The 15,291-nt window shown below is 31.3% G+C and overlaps 1 long non-coding RNA gene across 1 annotated transcript; it reads right to left on the reverse strand.

Annotated features, from left to right (window-relative positions):
- Window positions 1-6,483: 6,483 nt before the first annotated feature.
- On the reverse strand, window positions 6,484-10,600 carry LOC136271134 (uncharacterized). Its single transcript, XR_010708975.1, has 4 exons — window positions 10,428-10,600; window positions 9,749-10,000; window positions 9,355-9,537; window positions 6,484-7,643 (listed from the first exon to the last, which is right to left on the reverse strand). It is a non-coding gene; the product is annotated as an uncharacterized lncRNA (long non-coding RNA).
- Window positions 10,601-15,291: the final 4,691 nt, after the last annotated feature.

Here is a 15,291-nt window from a genome sequence, read left to right on the forward strand (position 1 = left end):
CCAGCCTTCTTAAAATTCATATTCATTTTTAAATTAACATAATATAACAGATCTCCAACAACAGTCTGTATTTTTATGCGCTATTGTATGAATAATATGTTAATTGACATAGAAATATATATAGACCTCAAAGTAAATTTAGAATATGAAGCCTGATATCATTTGCCCATTTAATTTCTAATTAACAAGACTCCTATAACCATTTCACACTTAGATTTGAAACATTGGAACATCTCTCTCTCTCTCTCTCTCTCTCTCTCTCTCTCTCTCTCTCTCTCTCTCTCTCTCTCTCTCTCTCCCCTACCTACCTCATTGTCTTATAAATGAAAACATATAACTGCTCGAAAATCAAAAATCCATCCGTTTTATTTTCGGTTTCGAAGGATTAAATGTAAGTGATATACGTAAGAAATCACGAGTTATTTATAAAGAGCTACAAGAAGTATATAAGGAAGTGCAAAATGTGCGTGTTTCTAAATACTGATACTCCAACAATTATGTAGAATATTCAGAATTTGTTGATAAATGCGGAAATTCCTAATATCTAAAGTCTTTTACATTGACAATATAAGACACTTTTGTTTACTGTAAAACATACTTCATTATTAGTTGGACTAAAGAAGTTAGTCTGGTTTTGAAAATATGGAATACTACAAATATCAAAAGACAATGTGTTTATTCATTATAAAAAAATAATGTTGTTCACAAAAAATAACTCAGATTTGTAGACACTCAATTATGTGTCACCGAAAAAGAATAATTTTGGTATGTCTGGGAAACAAACCTCACAAATTCTAGTGAATAAAAGTTGACTGCCTGTTCCAGTGAAGTTTTGTATATACAGACTTTTTAATCTATTAAATAATGTAGCTGCGTTATCCAAATGTTTGTCTATCTTAAATCTAAGACCAGGTTTCCATGCATTATTTACGTTATAAAGATGATCAAGCACTTCTTGCATTATTTATCTTATAGGGACGATCATCTTTTTTTTACATTGTACTAACGACTGAGCTGCGCGGACTCTCGCTTCAGGGCTTTGGAGCCAAAAATCTAGAGAAAACGTAAAGCGATTTTAAAACAATTTTCATATTCGGACGTTTCGAGAGAATCTCTATCGAATAAAAACAAAAAAAATCAAGTAAAAAAAAATGAAAAATTGAGGCTTTTCATTTCCTTTTGGTAACAACCGCAAGTGACGACGAACGTTTGGATATGCGAGAGACAATGCGGCTAAAGACTTTCTTCCATTTCCTGAAAATTTGAAATTTCTATCTTTAATACTTCTGGAGAAAAATTGTGAATAGGCAAAATTATAAAATCTTTAATATCTCGGAACTAGGAGGTAACGACTTAAAAATATATCGATACATTTTTTACAAATTTTGTATTTTTTAAATAAGATCTGAAAGATTCATAAAAATCGGCTGAAGCGTGTTTGAGAAAACGTTAAAGGAAAAAAACAATACTAATAGGGAAAAGAAACAAAGCAATAACAATAATGTCTTCCGTTGGAAACAGAAGACCTTAATAATAGGGGAAAAGAAAAAAGTAAAAAACAATAAGGTTTTCTGTTGGAAACGGAAGACCTTTAAAAACCTACACATACATACGTCGGGTTCATTCAAATCTGATTTGATATGACAAGAAACATTCTTACACAGTAAAGGATGTTGAATTGTCAGCAAACTAACCATCAGTTCTACTTAAAGTTCTACAATTTAATTTGTTTTACTAAGAATCATTGTTGGATAAGAAACAATCCATATATTTACCTTTTAAATTTGAATATATGTTATATTTTATGTTAAGGAAACAAAAACTGTATAAAGCTGGCCACGACTATCGAACACTCTTAACCTAAATTACGACTAGGTACACATTCCTTAATGAACAAAAACAGCTCTTACATAGCATCAGTTTACAGGAAATCTAATGTTATACATATAAAGAGGAGATTACAGTTTCTTTCAATATATGCCTTAAAATCTAGTTGGACACATGTGTCTAAAAAATCAACTTAAGCATTTTTAATTCTGCTTTTTAAAGAGAAAAATGACTTTGACAAAATGACATTTTATAAGAATGAAAAAAAAATGCAAATTTTCACATAGTTTTATTAATAGGAAATTGTGTCTGCAGCCGTCGCCCACAAACAAATTAATATATTTCATGTGATATATAGAGGATATCTAGAGGATACAGCAAGCCTCGCGAATATATACACAATTTCAACAAATATAAAATCACACAATTATAGATGTTCTATTTATCTCATACAATTTGATTTATATTATGAAGCTTTTAAGACAGTCCCTTTTATGACTCGAATTGATTTTTTTTTTCAAAGATTAAAAACGATTATGCTACGTTGTGTTATGCAGTTATTGTGACCTTGCAGTACGTCATTTATAAGATAAATCTAACTGTTTCGATGTAAAGTTTCATGAAAATAAACCTTGAAATAATGTTTTAGCTCTAAACAATTTTTCTTAGAACTTATACACCACACGCATGAGATAAACATGACAAAGTTATCATACATATTTCATTGTGGGCGACTTCTGCAGATATAGTTTTTATTTAAGAATAGGTGTCTTCTGCTCAGTTATAATACTTTTCTCCTTTCAAACAGGGTTAAATATGACTGAAACTGTACCTAGTTAATGATAGTTTTGATATTTTATTCAAGGTTTTTCATTTCTTCACTATGTGATAATTTTCTTTTTAATGCATAGGTATATTATCATGCAATTAAAATATTTTTAAATTGAATACACATTGCAATTTCAGCATTGTGTTTGTTTTGTTTTATTTCAGTGGTCTTTCCTGTTTCCGCCTGTTAGTTTATCCACAAGCGTTATGCTATTTTCATTTTTAAATTTCTATTGTTTATTATCTATAGTTTGACGTCAATGTCAAACGTTTAGTTGGTAACAAATCTTACAAGGGTGTCGTAATCGGGGAGAAAAAGTCCGTAGACAATTAGGTGATTAATTATGGTCTTACAATTAGTATAAAAAAGTCAGTCCGCATGCGATTCAATGGAGGATTGTATTTGCTGACAAAGTCGTTGTATCGACAATAGAATTTAAGAAAAGATGACTCCAAACGAGACTGTTGATAGTCCTGTTTCATTAACTTGTCTGTCAGTAGCTTGCCTTGCCTAAGAAACTGTTGATACGAAGAGCATGTCCTTGCATATCGAATTAACTGAGAGACAAAAAACCTTATGCGGGTGATTAAGGTATATTGCTACATCACTAAGGAAAGTTGACTACAAAAAAATTGAAGTCATCATGTATACCATAAAGCTTTGTAGTAAGGTTACCATCAATGTTTATTTCCAGTTAAATATCCAAATATGAACCAGATGACGTAGACTCTGCGGTATCTTTTATATCAAGTTCACTAGGATATATTGAGTCGATGAAAGTATGGAAATCACAATTGTTAATTGATAATACATCGTCGATATACTTGAATATTGAGTTAAATGCCACAGATTTATTTTTACGTACAAGTTTTTGAATAAATTCTGCTCTATAAAAATACAAAAATAGGTCTGCTAACAATGGGGCACAATTGGTACCAATTGGAATTCGAACAGATTGTTGGAAGACTTGATTTCCAAAACCTACATAGATGTTGTCTATTAGAAACCCAAGCATCTTTTAAATGTTAAATTATATGTAATTGTGTGTGCAATCAGAATGGTTTTAACAAAATACTTTTCTAGATTTCTAATGACAAGGTAAGCATTTTTACGACCTCCATTTTTAATAAACAACTATCGATGATATCAAAAAGCCTAGATTTTAGATTTTCATGGGGATTGCTTGTATAAAGCGTTGAAAAATCATACGTTTTAATGCTGTTGATATTGGTAATAATTTGTGACCTTAAAGGATTCAAAAATTCTTTAGAGTTATATAACTAATATATAAATAATATATAAACTTATATTATATATTAAGATATATAATATATAAACTTATATAATATATAATATTTATATAATATATAAACGTATATAACTAATGTATTAATAGTAGTTATAAAAAAAAAATTACCTTTTGAATGATGCTAGAAAGTTTAGATAAAGTACGATATTGAGAATAGCCTGCATGAGCTAATGTAAATGTTAAAAATACTCAAATTACTTGTTTTGTAATGTATTAGATAGATGTGAAGAGAGAAAGGATATAGGCACATTGTATTGATGCATAATGTAGCATTAACGTTTCAGAAAACAAAAAAACATAAAAGTAATAATGGTCTATAGAATAGTTTTACAAATTTGAATATCAGTTTAACTTTCATTCGGTTTGTAGTTAATTTACTTCAATTTTAATGGATATCGATGGCCCGAACTTCGATCTCTCGAAGTTCTTGATCTCTCGAAGTGAACTCACGGTCCCAATTTTTTTCTCTATATAACTAAGCAAATTTACTCTTGATCTCTCGAACTCCGATCTCTCGAAGTTCTTGATCTCTCGAAGTAAAACCTGGGTACCGTTATACATATTTCATAGTTTTTCACTCTTGATAACTCGAAGTGGTTGCTGTGTACACATGCGGCCGATCAAGCGTATAATTATAGCTCCATGTGGACCTTACCTGGATGGTCTAGTGAACTCCTGGGGGCTAGCGTGGTAGTGTTAATTGGTTGATTACGTGAGTGACACTACCCATTGCTCCCTTTAAAGGGTAGATAAGTAATTTGTAAGTGATCTAATAATTTCAACAACTTGTGAATGTTACGGAAAATGCTCTTTATTTAAAATATTCTAACGTAATGATTTAGAAAACATAATATGCTTCAAAGTTTTTAACGTGAAAAAAATACACTCAATAACCACACAAGTAAGTTCTGTATTGTTTAAATTGAAGTAATGTAGCAGAAAATACGACTGAAATCATGTCAGACTATCCTTCCATGTTATAAATATAAATTTCCGGCTACCATAATTTTAGAGCCAAAATGACCGGAACAAAAATTTCCGGTTTTTTTTAAACTTTCGATCTCTCAAACTCTTGACCTCTCGAAGTTTAATCATGGTCCCCCGAAGTTCGAGTTATCGAGATTCACCTGTATTTATTTTAATGACATGTATGTTCAATTTCAAATGTTTTGTATTTGGGTGAAAAACATTGATATATTAATTATGATAATGACCAACATGCAGATTCTTCATGTACATGTAATTGTTCTTGCATTTTTGATTTTATGCTGTTAAGACATTAAAAAAATAAAGATATTATTTATGTATAGCAAAGAAACTGACAACCATAAGACGGTAATCCGTTATTCTTCTATATCCCAACCAAGTTTCCACTATTTATCGCACCTCATTCTAATTATAATCAAACACAAACATTGGTTTGGAGTGTAATTACGTTTCTGGCAGGTAGAATAATGCAGTGCATACTACTGAATTACAGTTATTGACTTTTTTTATGCCTTGTCAACTATTAATGATATCCATTACGATGAGAAAAGTCAATAAGGAAGGAAGCCGATCATTATCAAAGCACAACTCTAATATTTTTTCATGTATATATTTGAAAAAAGAGTATAAACATATATATGCCAATAAATAGAAAAAAAGCTATTATTTACCTTTAAGATTATTAAAGGTATAGCTGACACTTACTTGCATTCTTTTATATCCTATTAACTAAATATAGCTTTGGGGATTACCATCGGGTATATTAAGGCCCACGTAATTCATATTTAAAGTTTTATATTTAGAGATTCTTTGAAAGGTTAAAAAAGTAAAACTTACCTTCTGTCTCTATAAGATTGTTCAAACGTTACTAAAAATCCAATGAATAAACATTTTCTGTATCCATTTCGTGTCTTGTTTTATCAACATTAATCTAACAGCTAAACATGTCATCGGTCCACTTAAAGCATTACAAATAGACTATGAAATTTATCAAGCATGACGTAATTGACAACAATTGCATTAAAAAACCCTCCTATCCTACTTGATATGATATCTCTGTTTTTAAAAACAGTTTTCAGTTGTCTTTTGTGGGAATTGTTTTAAAATTTATATACGTGAAAATTTTACAACTACTGCCTTTAAATCAAATTATTTAGTCACTATGAAAACTGTAATTTGCGTACACATAGAACAAGGTGTCCAAGTAGTGTAGTCGATTCGCGTGTCACCGCTGCGACAGGAGCTCGATCCCGGTGATCGACAGAGGCTGTATGTGATAGGGTATGGCGGTCGCCCGCTTGGACACGTGGGTTCTCTCCGGGTACTCCGGCTTCTTCCCATACCAATGACCCCCTCGCGCTAACATCTGTGTCATCGAGAGATATTAATAAGAGTTGTAGAACTTTTTTATCAAACGTTGTAAAATAAATAGTTCAGTTTCAGAAGAACGGAACAATCCAAAACTCTGCATTAAGGAAACGAGGTAGTACTCAAATTTAAAACCTTAACATAAAAAAGTACATATCAACACTTCAGTTTATTATGACTATTTATTGTGTTTATGAGTTTCATTTTATATCAAAAATAAAAGATATGTCAATTGAACACGTTCAAATATATACAAGCTATAAGTAACAATATTTTATGGCTAATTATGACAAAAAAGAAATCTTTTCTCAAAGCATACCCGTACCTTGAAAACTCAACTAGCAACAACAACATGCTACACTGTAGTTTCGGAGGGCAGTAAGAAGTTATTTGTTGTTAAATTCGATGGTTTTTTGGTTTGAAGACTTTTCGTAGTTCCGTTAACTCCCAATTTTTACAGCTTTGTTATTGCATAATTAAAATCTTGTTTGAAAGTTCCCTATTTAAATATAGTTTAATCTAATTACACTGGATACATGTAGGTGCAGACAAGTAGGTGCAGACAACCTCAGTTAAAAATTGGGTAATTGACTGCAAAAAAATATTTTTGCATGGTTGAAAAAGTTCATACAGAATTGAATTAGTGCAAAAATTCATCAGGTGTTTCTGTATGTCAATTTCAACAGGCAGTTCATTAAAAAACAACAGAATTACATTTAATTGCACAGGTGGTTGTTTTGCAAAATTAATTGCTAGGTTTTCTCTGTCGGTGTTTATAGCTTATTATGATGCCTTTTACACTTGATGTATACTTTATGTACGTGATAATAAATCTATAATTATTATTGTCATTCTTACTTTTCGATATCAATTTAAAAACAAAATTGCCATTCTGAAATTCTAGCCTGCATTGTTTCAAAATAAGTCTTAGGTACACAGATGCATTTTTCCTTTGCATTCGGTATACGCCCATTCTTTCGAAAATACTTTTCAATGATTCCAAGATTTCTACTCTCTAACAGAGCTTCTAGTTTGTTGGTGATGCAACCATTTTCCAGATATGAGCAAAGCGTTGAATACTCGACGTCCCCAGAAATGAATGTCACGTGTCTGTCTGTACACTGTAGACTGCCAATATTGGCGCACTTTTTCTTGTATTCTCGTGATGTTTTGGATCGGATGTTGGTATTGTGGAATCTTTGGTATATCTTGAACACGGAGTGACCATTCAGAGCCTGCCAGTGTAGACGCGAGTTCTCACTCAGTAACACGCCGTAGTGGAGAATCCGCCTAATGTCCGTTTCCGTCGTCAGAGCAAATGATCTTATGAAATATAAATAAACAGGTGCGATATGTTTTGTTATAATTTAGCCTTTCAAATACATTTGTTTCCTTTGATAACAGTCTGATAAGTTATTATTTTCAGTTTTAAGGTATGTAAAATTAGAGGAAAAATAATGACTTTATCAAAAATGTCATCCCTATAGAACCCTTTATAAACGACACAGGTTCACTTTTTAATGACGTAGTACATGCCTTTATTATAATGTGACAATGTTGTTCGCGATAGCCAATGGTTTTATTTGGCTTCATTTTCTATGCTTACAAAAATCTTTAACAATATATTTTGTGGATAAGCAACGTAAGCAATATTAACAACACAATCGTTTCTACTTTTAAAACTTTGTACTTTGTTTTACTCACGTATGTTTGTATTTGTTTTTCATTTTTTTTTTACAAATGAAATGTATTAAGGAACAGTGGTCCAAAGGAAAAAATACTAAACAGAACGAGCAAACACGGACCTAAAAATAAAAATTAAAGGTAGGATCAAGTGACCTGGAGAAGTGAGGATCCTCCGCTGACCGGTTACACTCGCCGTCGTAATCGGGAAAACGGTAGAATCCATAGACAATTCGGCAATTAATAATAACCTAACAACAAGAATAAAAAACGACCTATACTATGTTTAAGGATATCTTCGATTAACATTTGTTTAGTTATTCGATGATCAGAAATAGCTCAGGATCCAAACGAAAAATTCCAAAACTTCTTAACGCCCCTCTAGCTTATCAGGTTTCATAAAAGGTTAAAAAATGTGATGTCTACAGAGATATTGTATTGCAAAAAACCTTAATGATAACGTTGAAAATGGTGAGAGGTATTCCGAGTGACTTCCGAATATATCAAGATCCATTCTCATAAATCTATGTAAGAAGTCTGTTTTTGTTCTTGTTTATTTTTTAATGTGAAAAATTATAATGTATAAATGGAATTATTTGAAGATTTTTCCTTTCACCTATTTCGATTGTACTTCTTTCAAAGGTATGTGTATATTTTTAAATCTTCCAAACATGCTGAATAAATATCCTGGGACAGACTGGAACAGAAACACGGACCTCTATTACATTGGAGGTAGGATCAGGTACCTAGGAGGAGTGAGCATCCTCTGCTTACCGGTCACATCCGCCGTGTGCTCTTTGTCGTAATTGGGAAAAAACGGAAAAGTCCGTAGACAATTGGGTGATTAATTATGGTCTGACCATTTGTATGAAAAACGTCAGTAAGCATGCGACCTAGTGTAAGATTGTATTTATTGACAAGATCGTTGCATTAGTTATAGAACTTATAAAGAAGGAGAATATCTGTTATCTATTAATTCGCTAATGTTTGGCAACGTGCATTAATGTGAATGACGATTTATTTCACACGATACATTTTATATTAATCAAAGTGAACGCTGTATGACCCAGGAAATCAATTAATAATATGAGTATTTTGTGGTAAAAAAAGGGGGTAACTCACAGTTATATTCAGAGTGTAAAAGTTTAGGACACGAGTCAAGAACAAAGAAGAAAGTATGATTACTTTAACTTCAAGGGGGTAATTGAATCAAAATGTCAAAGTCTAGGACATAAAACTAGATCAAACAAGAAAAATAAAGAACTCTCCCTCATATGATCGAAAATGCAATATTAACTTAAAAGTCATAGTTTAGGACATTCGGCATGGACAGAAAAAATTAACTATATACCTTCCTTGACTATATCCGTTGTTTGTATTTGTTTTGATATGATGATGTCGTACTTGACGACATTCCGGTGACAACTGCTGGGATTGATGGTTGGCTGATGCAAAAGGCGGGCTTTGATTTCTTTTCTGTTTTCTTCCGCCTTTGATTCGCTGAATTGTTTGTTCAATTTAATTGTATTGAATTCTACTGAAATGAAAATAAAAATAATTTTACCTTTGGTTGAGGGATAATATAGTATAATACTAAAATAAACAGACGTACTATATGTATAATTAAAAATGCATTGAAGATGGAAAGAAAGAACAGGAATATTCTTACAATATGGAAATCAAAAACAATTCTTCAAAGTCAATTATTGACTTTTTTATTTCATTTAAACATAAAAATGATTTACCTATGGAAGTAAGATCACTACATTCTACGTCATTTTCAGATCTCAGAATACATTGATAGATGGCGCTATCTTTTTCTGTGACGTCATGTAATATCAAGGTTGTCGATCGTGGTAGATCATGGTCAATATTAAATTTCTTTTTCTTGGATTTAAGTTTTGTTCCATCCTTTTCCCAGATCACTTTGTTGACTTTTCTGTTGATGTGTTCCACACTTAAAGCGATAGTGCTGCCATATTGACGAACTCGTATTACTTGAAACATAAGAAACAACAAAATGAAAACCATATTTGTTAATGTGTTGACCTACATACATAATGTAATGTCGTGAAGATTTATATATCAGGTGAAAAAACAACATATATACACTTTTTTTATTTATAGAAAAACAGTCTTTAAATAATCTTATTCAAAATATCTTTAAAACTATAAATTATACATAGATAAACTTATTGGGACATGAAAAGTCAAATGATTACTGTTCTTACAAAAAGTCTCAATGCTTTCAAATAAAACAATGCTTCTTTATAGAATATGTAAAAGAACAGTACACAATTCTCAAAAGTCACAAACTTTACACACGCTGTTAACTATCTATAGGAGAAATAAGATTTCCCGCAAACTGGTAATAAAATGCTTTTGATAAATTTTAAATTTACAGTATGAATACTTTATATCTACCATGTTTCGGAAGTAGCGGCAGTCGTTTATAATATTCCCTGTTGTGTTCCTTACGATACCTTATGCCTTATGCACAGCATCATATTGAAAATAATCAACAAAATTTAGAACATATCACTAGCATTGTCCACAGACACTTTCTACGCAGTCAGATGTTTATTTATTAAACCGTGTTTACTCCCTATCAAATATTAAAGCATCACACTGTTTAATCGGTTTGGATAAAGGTTGTATTTATCGACAATCATCATTTATACTTCCCTACTGAATTGTTATAACCACATCTTCAGTGGATACTACATCCTTAAGATGTAAACAAGAAAGCTGTATTGTTTTGCCTCGTATTAATTGACTACTAAATGTAAATGAGTATTGTTGTAGTAGTTTAATGTTTTAACGTTTTGGCAGAAGTTGCTCAGAGGTAAACAACAGGAAATTCACTTTGTTTAAAGTTTATATGTATGAAGAACTAAAAGTGAGTAAATTTTAACTCTTTTAAAATATATTTCAATGTTTATTCCGCACATGTTGGCTCTATAATTTACCTTAAGGTATTATTTTTGTAGCAAATTTGTTCATATCTTTAGCAAACACATTTGAATTAAAGCTGAGATACATTTGATTGCACGTAGGAAATATTGCACTAACTCAAAAATGACAAAGCAATGTAATAAAAACAAAACAAATTAAGGAAAGCCAATTCATTTGGAATGAAGATGATGTAAATAGTTTAGTAACATAAATGTTACTGTAAATCGATCTCTTTCAAACGAGATAGCACTCATATTGTGGAAACATTCTTCATAAAAAAGCAAATTGATTTTATTCATAATAGTTTCATCACTAAATACCTCTTTTTTAATATTATATAAGTATAATGATTTCATTTTTAATGGATGTTATTTCCTTGGAAACGTTAAAAAGCATATCAAGTAATGTCATATATTTTTCACAAACTCTTTCTCATAAAGTGTAACATTCAATCGGTGAATAGTGGGTATACATGTATGTAAATATCAAATATCCAGTCTGTGCGTAGCTTTAAATGTTGCGTTATCTGGGTGGCCTAAGAAAATAATCCCTATTATATAATTTATGTATATCACCAAACTACGCGCTGGCACATCGTATTAATTTAAATGGACTTGACATTACATCTATATTGAGCGCAACGTCGCAATATAATGTTTTAAAGTGTCTTAATTTCTAAACATGTTTATCAAAAGATTAAATTATTTCAACTTTTTTAGTAGTATAACACAAATGGAAATTTAAATCAATTCCTAAAATAAGATTTACGTTAAATCGATATAATTGAATCGAAAACTGAATAATTCAAATTAGTTGGCCGCTTGGAGATCACGCAAATGAAACAAATTTTAAATAATGTGATCAAATTGAATTTAAACAAGCAAATTGATTAGTCCGCAATGATTTATATAGAGAAGGTTAAAGTGAAGAACATGAATAAATATGAATAAAGGACGTTCTGGTACATGGCTTCCTATATGACTTCCGTTGAATGATCGTGAGTAATAACGACATAATTTCATGTACTTACTGATTTGTTGAAGCGGTAAGTGACATCACATGTGTCATTTAGTCCGTTATGTGTAAGAATTCCAAAGCTGTACTTTCCTTGTGTGAGGTTTACCCTTATCCTGCCAGTGTTTGCTTCTTGAAGTGTTGTGCAATCCGGATATCATAAACGTGCACGCATTGGATTTAACCTGTTAATAACTAGATGAAGATGCTGGATGACTCGAAGTCGTGTTCCATAATTTATTTGTCCCTTCATGGTTTTTTTTGCCTTTCTTTTAAATCCTGGTTTACAGACACGTTATTTTCTCTCCATTATAATTATGGTTTTAACATAATAGCAAATCAAAGTATTTTTCAGGATCTTTCCTTGAACACTTTCAATAAACATAATTAAAGTCTTTTGTTTACAATCTAAATTTGGCTTTTATCTTTCATACAGTATGTTGTATATATTCAAAACTGTCTAAGATGCCACCTAAAATTAATGACCACTGTTGACCAGCGACCACTTTTATTTTCCCTGGATGATTTTTGGGAGTTGATTTTAATCAACTCCCCTATGCAGTTACCCAGACAAACCGAAAGTAAAACAGTGTTTGGACCTCAGCACAAATCATCGCTGCTGACAAGACATAGTTTTTGAAAATAATTGATAAATTCGATGTAATGTATATGTAATGTATGCTAAAGCATTGTTTTTCAAGGAAAACTTTTTTATAAATACCTTGAAAATAGATTTAAAATGGTACGAACAATTAAGATATTTTTTTGTAGTCGTATGTATTCCTACGCCAGAGTTCAATATAGTCTCGTTCAACTCGACGCTCGGCTGTCTCCGTAAATTTCCGACAAGCAGAGAGTCTGTCTTGCTTGTTGGAGATTTACGGTGTCCGCCGAGCGTTTGGTTGAAAGAGACTAGGGTTCAATATTGTTTGGATCCTTAGAATTTTTCGAGAAATATTTCTTTTACTGATATATAGTTTGATTGATACAATTTTCTCTTTAAATATTATTTAACATGATTCAAATGGGGGTTTCTCGACATTCTTGTCGAAAAAGTCTAAAATTTCATGTTATAAAAATGTGCGTAATTCAAATACAAATAAGAAACTACATGTACTTGTCATGCAAAATAACATATTATTAATTTCAAAATAAATAACCATCGACAAAATCAACTCCCGTCGGTTCTTCAGTACTTTGATTTCTTATATACTTATCCTGGGATGAGCGGCCAGTCAAATATTGACCTAACTTATAAGTAACACTTTATGCACTGCCACTTGATAGCGATTCTCTCATGACATTTCATTATTTTATTTATCATCGTAATAAACTGCATAATATGGTTACCTATGACACACAACAGGGACAAAAAGGTTATTATAAATATCTTGATAATTTTATTGTCCCAAGACGATATCTGAGATAATAAGAGACAGACGCACGTGTTCCAAACAATGGACTCGAAAGGGTCATTCACAATGAAGATAAAAAGATACGCTATTAAATAGTGTTGTTAAACATTACTTGCATTTATTCTATTACAAATAATTCTTAAAATGCTATTAAAATTTTGCTATTACGATAAGAAAGAAATTAAACTAATTTAGTAGGCCCGGATAATGCATGAAAAAATGACAATAACGAACCATTCCATTTATAATGTGTAATTTGTAATAGCGGCAGTCGCGAAGACGGCAAATACACATCTTAATGTGAATTAATAAATAGCTCAAATTGAGTGAAAATAGCCAATTATTAAACGATTTATTCATTTATCAACGAATTATAGACAAATCTTTTTCGGAATATATTTGGTATATGATTCCAAATTGTCTTGTTGGTGCTAAAAATGACGTCACTATTGGTTTGTGATATCTTTTCTCGTACAGTACTTTACGGCTTTAAGGAATTATGTAGAAAGTGAAACTGTTCCTTGACATTCTTTATTTTAAATAATGAGAAAAGTATTCTCGATACCTATATTCAGTTTGAATTTCAAGAGCTTGTTTGATGCCGTTTTTGGAGAGACTGAAGGTATTCTAGATCGCTTTCATTAGTCAAAAATAGACAAAACTCCATCCTTTCAAACAAAGCTATTCTTATGAAGTATCATTAAAAGAACTTATATCCTGAATTTCATAAACTGTAGTCATCTTCTATTTAATAGATATTAGACATTAACGAAGATTACATTAAGTTTATATATTGCGTTTAACAAACAGAAGTGCATGTTTCAGCCCGTGCTTCTCCTGTAAGAAAAATCCATCGTACATTGTAATATATATTACGCACCCCTTTCTCATATAGAAATAGTCTAGAAAATAGAATTTTCATCATATTTACAAATACGGTAATCACGATAGCATTTTCTTTTACTTAAACGTACACAAATTGTGTTATCCCACATACACATGTAACGATATCGGCGTAAACGATATTGATAAAAAAGTACTGTATTTCAAATTGATTCTCTTTTGACTTTATTTCCATTTTTTGTGTTTAATAAGTTATACATATGTAAACACCAAAATGTATATAGAGTCTTTTTGAAAAGTTATTGAAAATGTCATTATTTTGAGTCATGGAATACACTATGGGTGAGTTCTGTTACTACATGTTTAATGATCGACTGATTTTTTGGAAGCAAACTGGAAAAGAAGGCTACCTGTCGAAACTATCCACTTTCAAAATTCCCCTAAGGAGACCTCTTAAAATAGTTTTACTGTAGCTATAGTTTAATAAAAATAATTAAATAAAAACTAGTGGGACTGATCGTCCGTTTTGCAGTTTTTCAACCTTATCTTCCGGGCTTGCCTCAATACAAAATCCCCGTAAACATCATAATTTTCCCATGCATTGAAACCTGATAAGCTAAATGGGGCGTTTCAACTGAGAAATCTTTAAAAAATAAGGTCTTCCGTTTCCAACGGAAGACCATACAGTGATTGTAGTGTTTTTTTTCTTTCTTTCTTCTTATATTTTTGTTCTCCTTTTTTGTCGGCAGAATTTCTCACATATGACTGGTTAGATTTCCCTGAAATTTTCAGGGATGATAAAGAATAATAATATCTCAAGGCGTTTTTTTTCTTCATTTTTTCAAAATTTATTTACCGTCATCCGTTTCCTGTCCCGCGTCAAAAACCCTTGTTCCCTCGATATATATCTAAAAAATGGCAAACACTTGAACATCCAGACTTTGTGGGATGATAGACCTATAGTTGTAGATGTGTTTAAAGTATTCTGTTTTGTTCGTCGTAACTTCCGGTCGGCGACGGAAGTACTTCAAAAATTATTTTATTTAAGTATTTAATTTACT

This window comes from Magallana gigas, chromosome 9, assembly GCF_963853765.1.
Source record: "Magallana gigas chromosome 9, xbMagGiga1.1, whole genome shotgun sequence".
In the NCBI taxonomy this organism is placed as follows: Eukaryota; Metazoa; Mollusca; class Bivalvia; order Ostreida; family Ostreidae; genus Magallana; species Magallana gigas.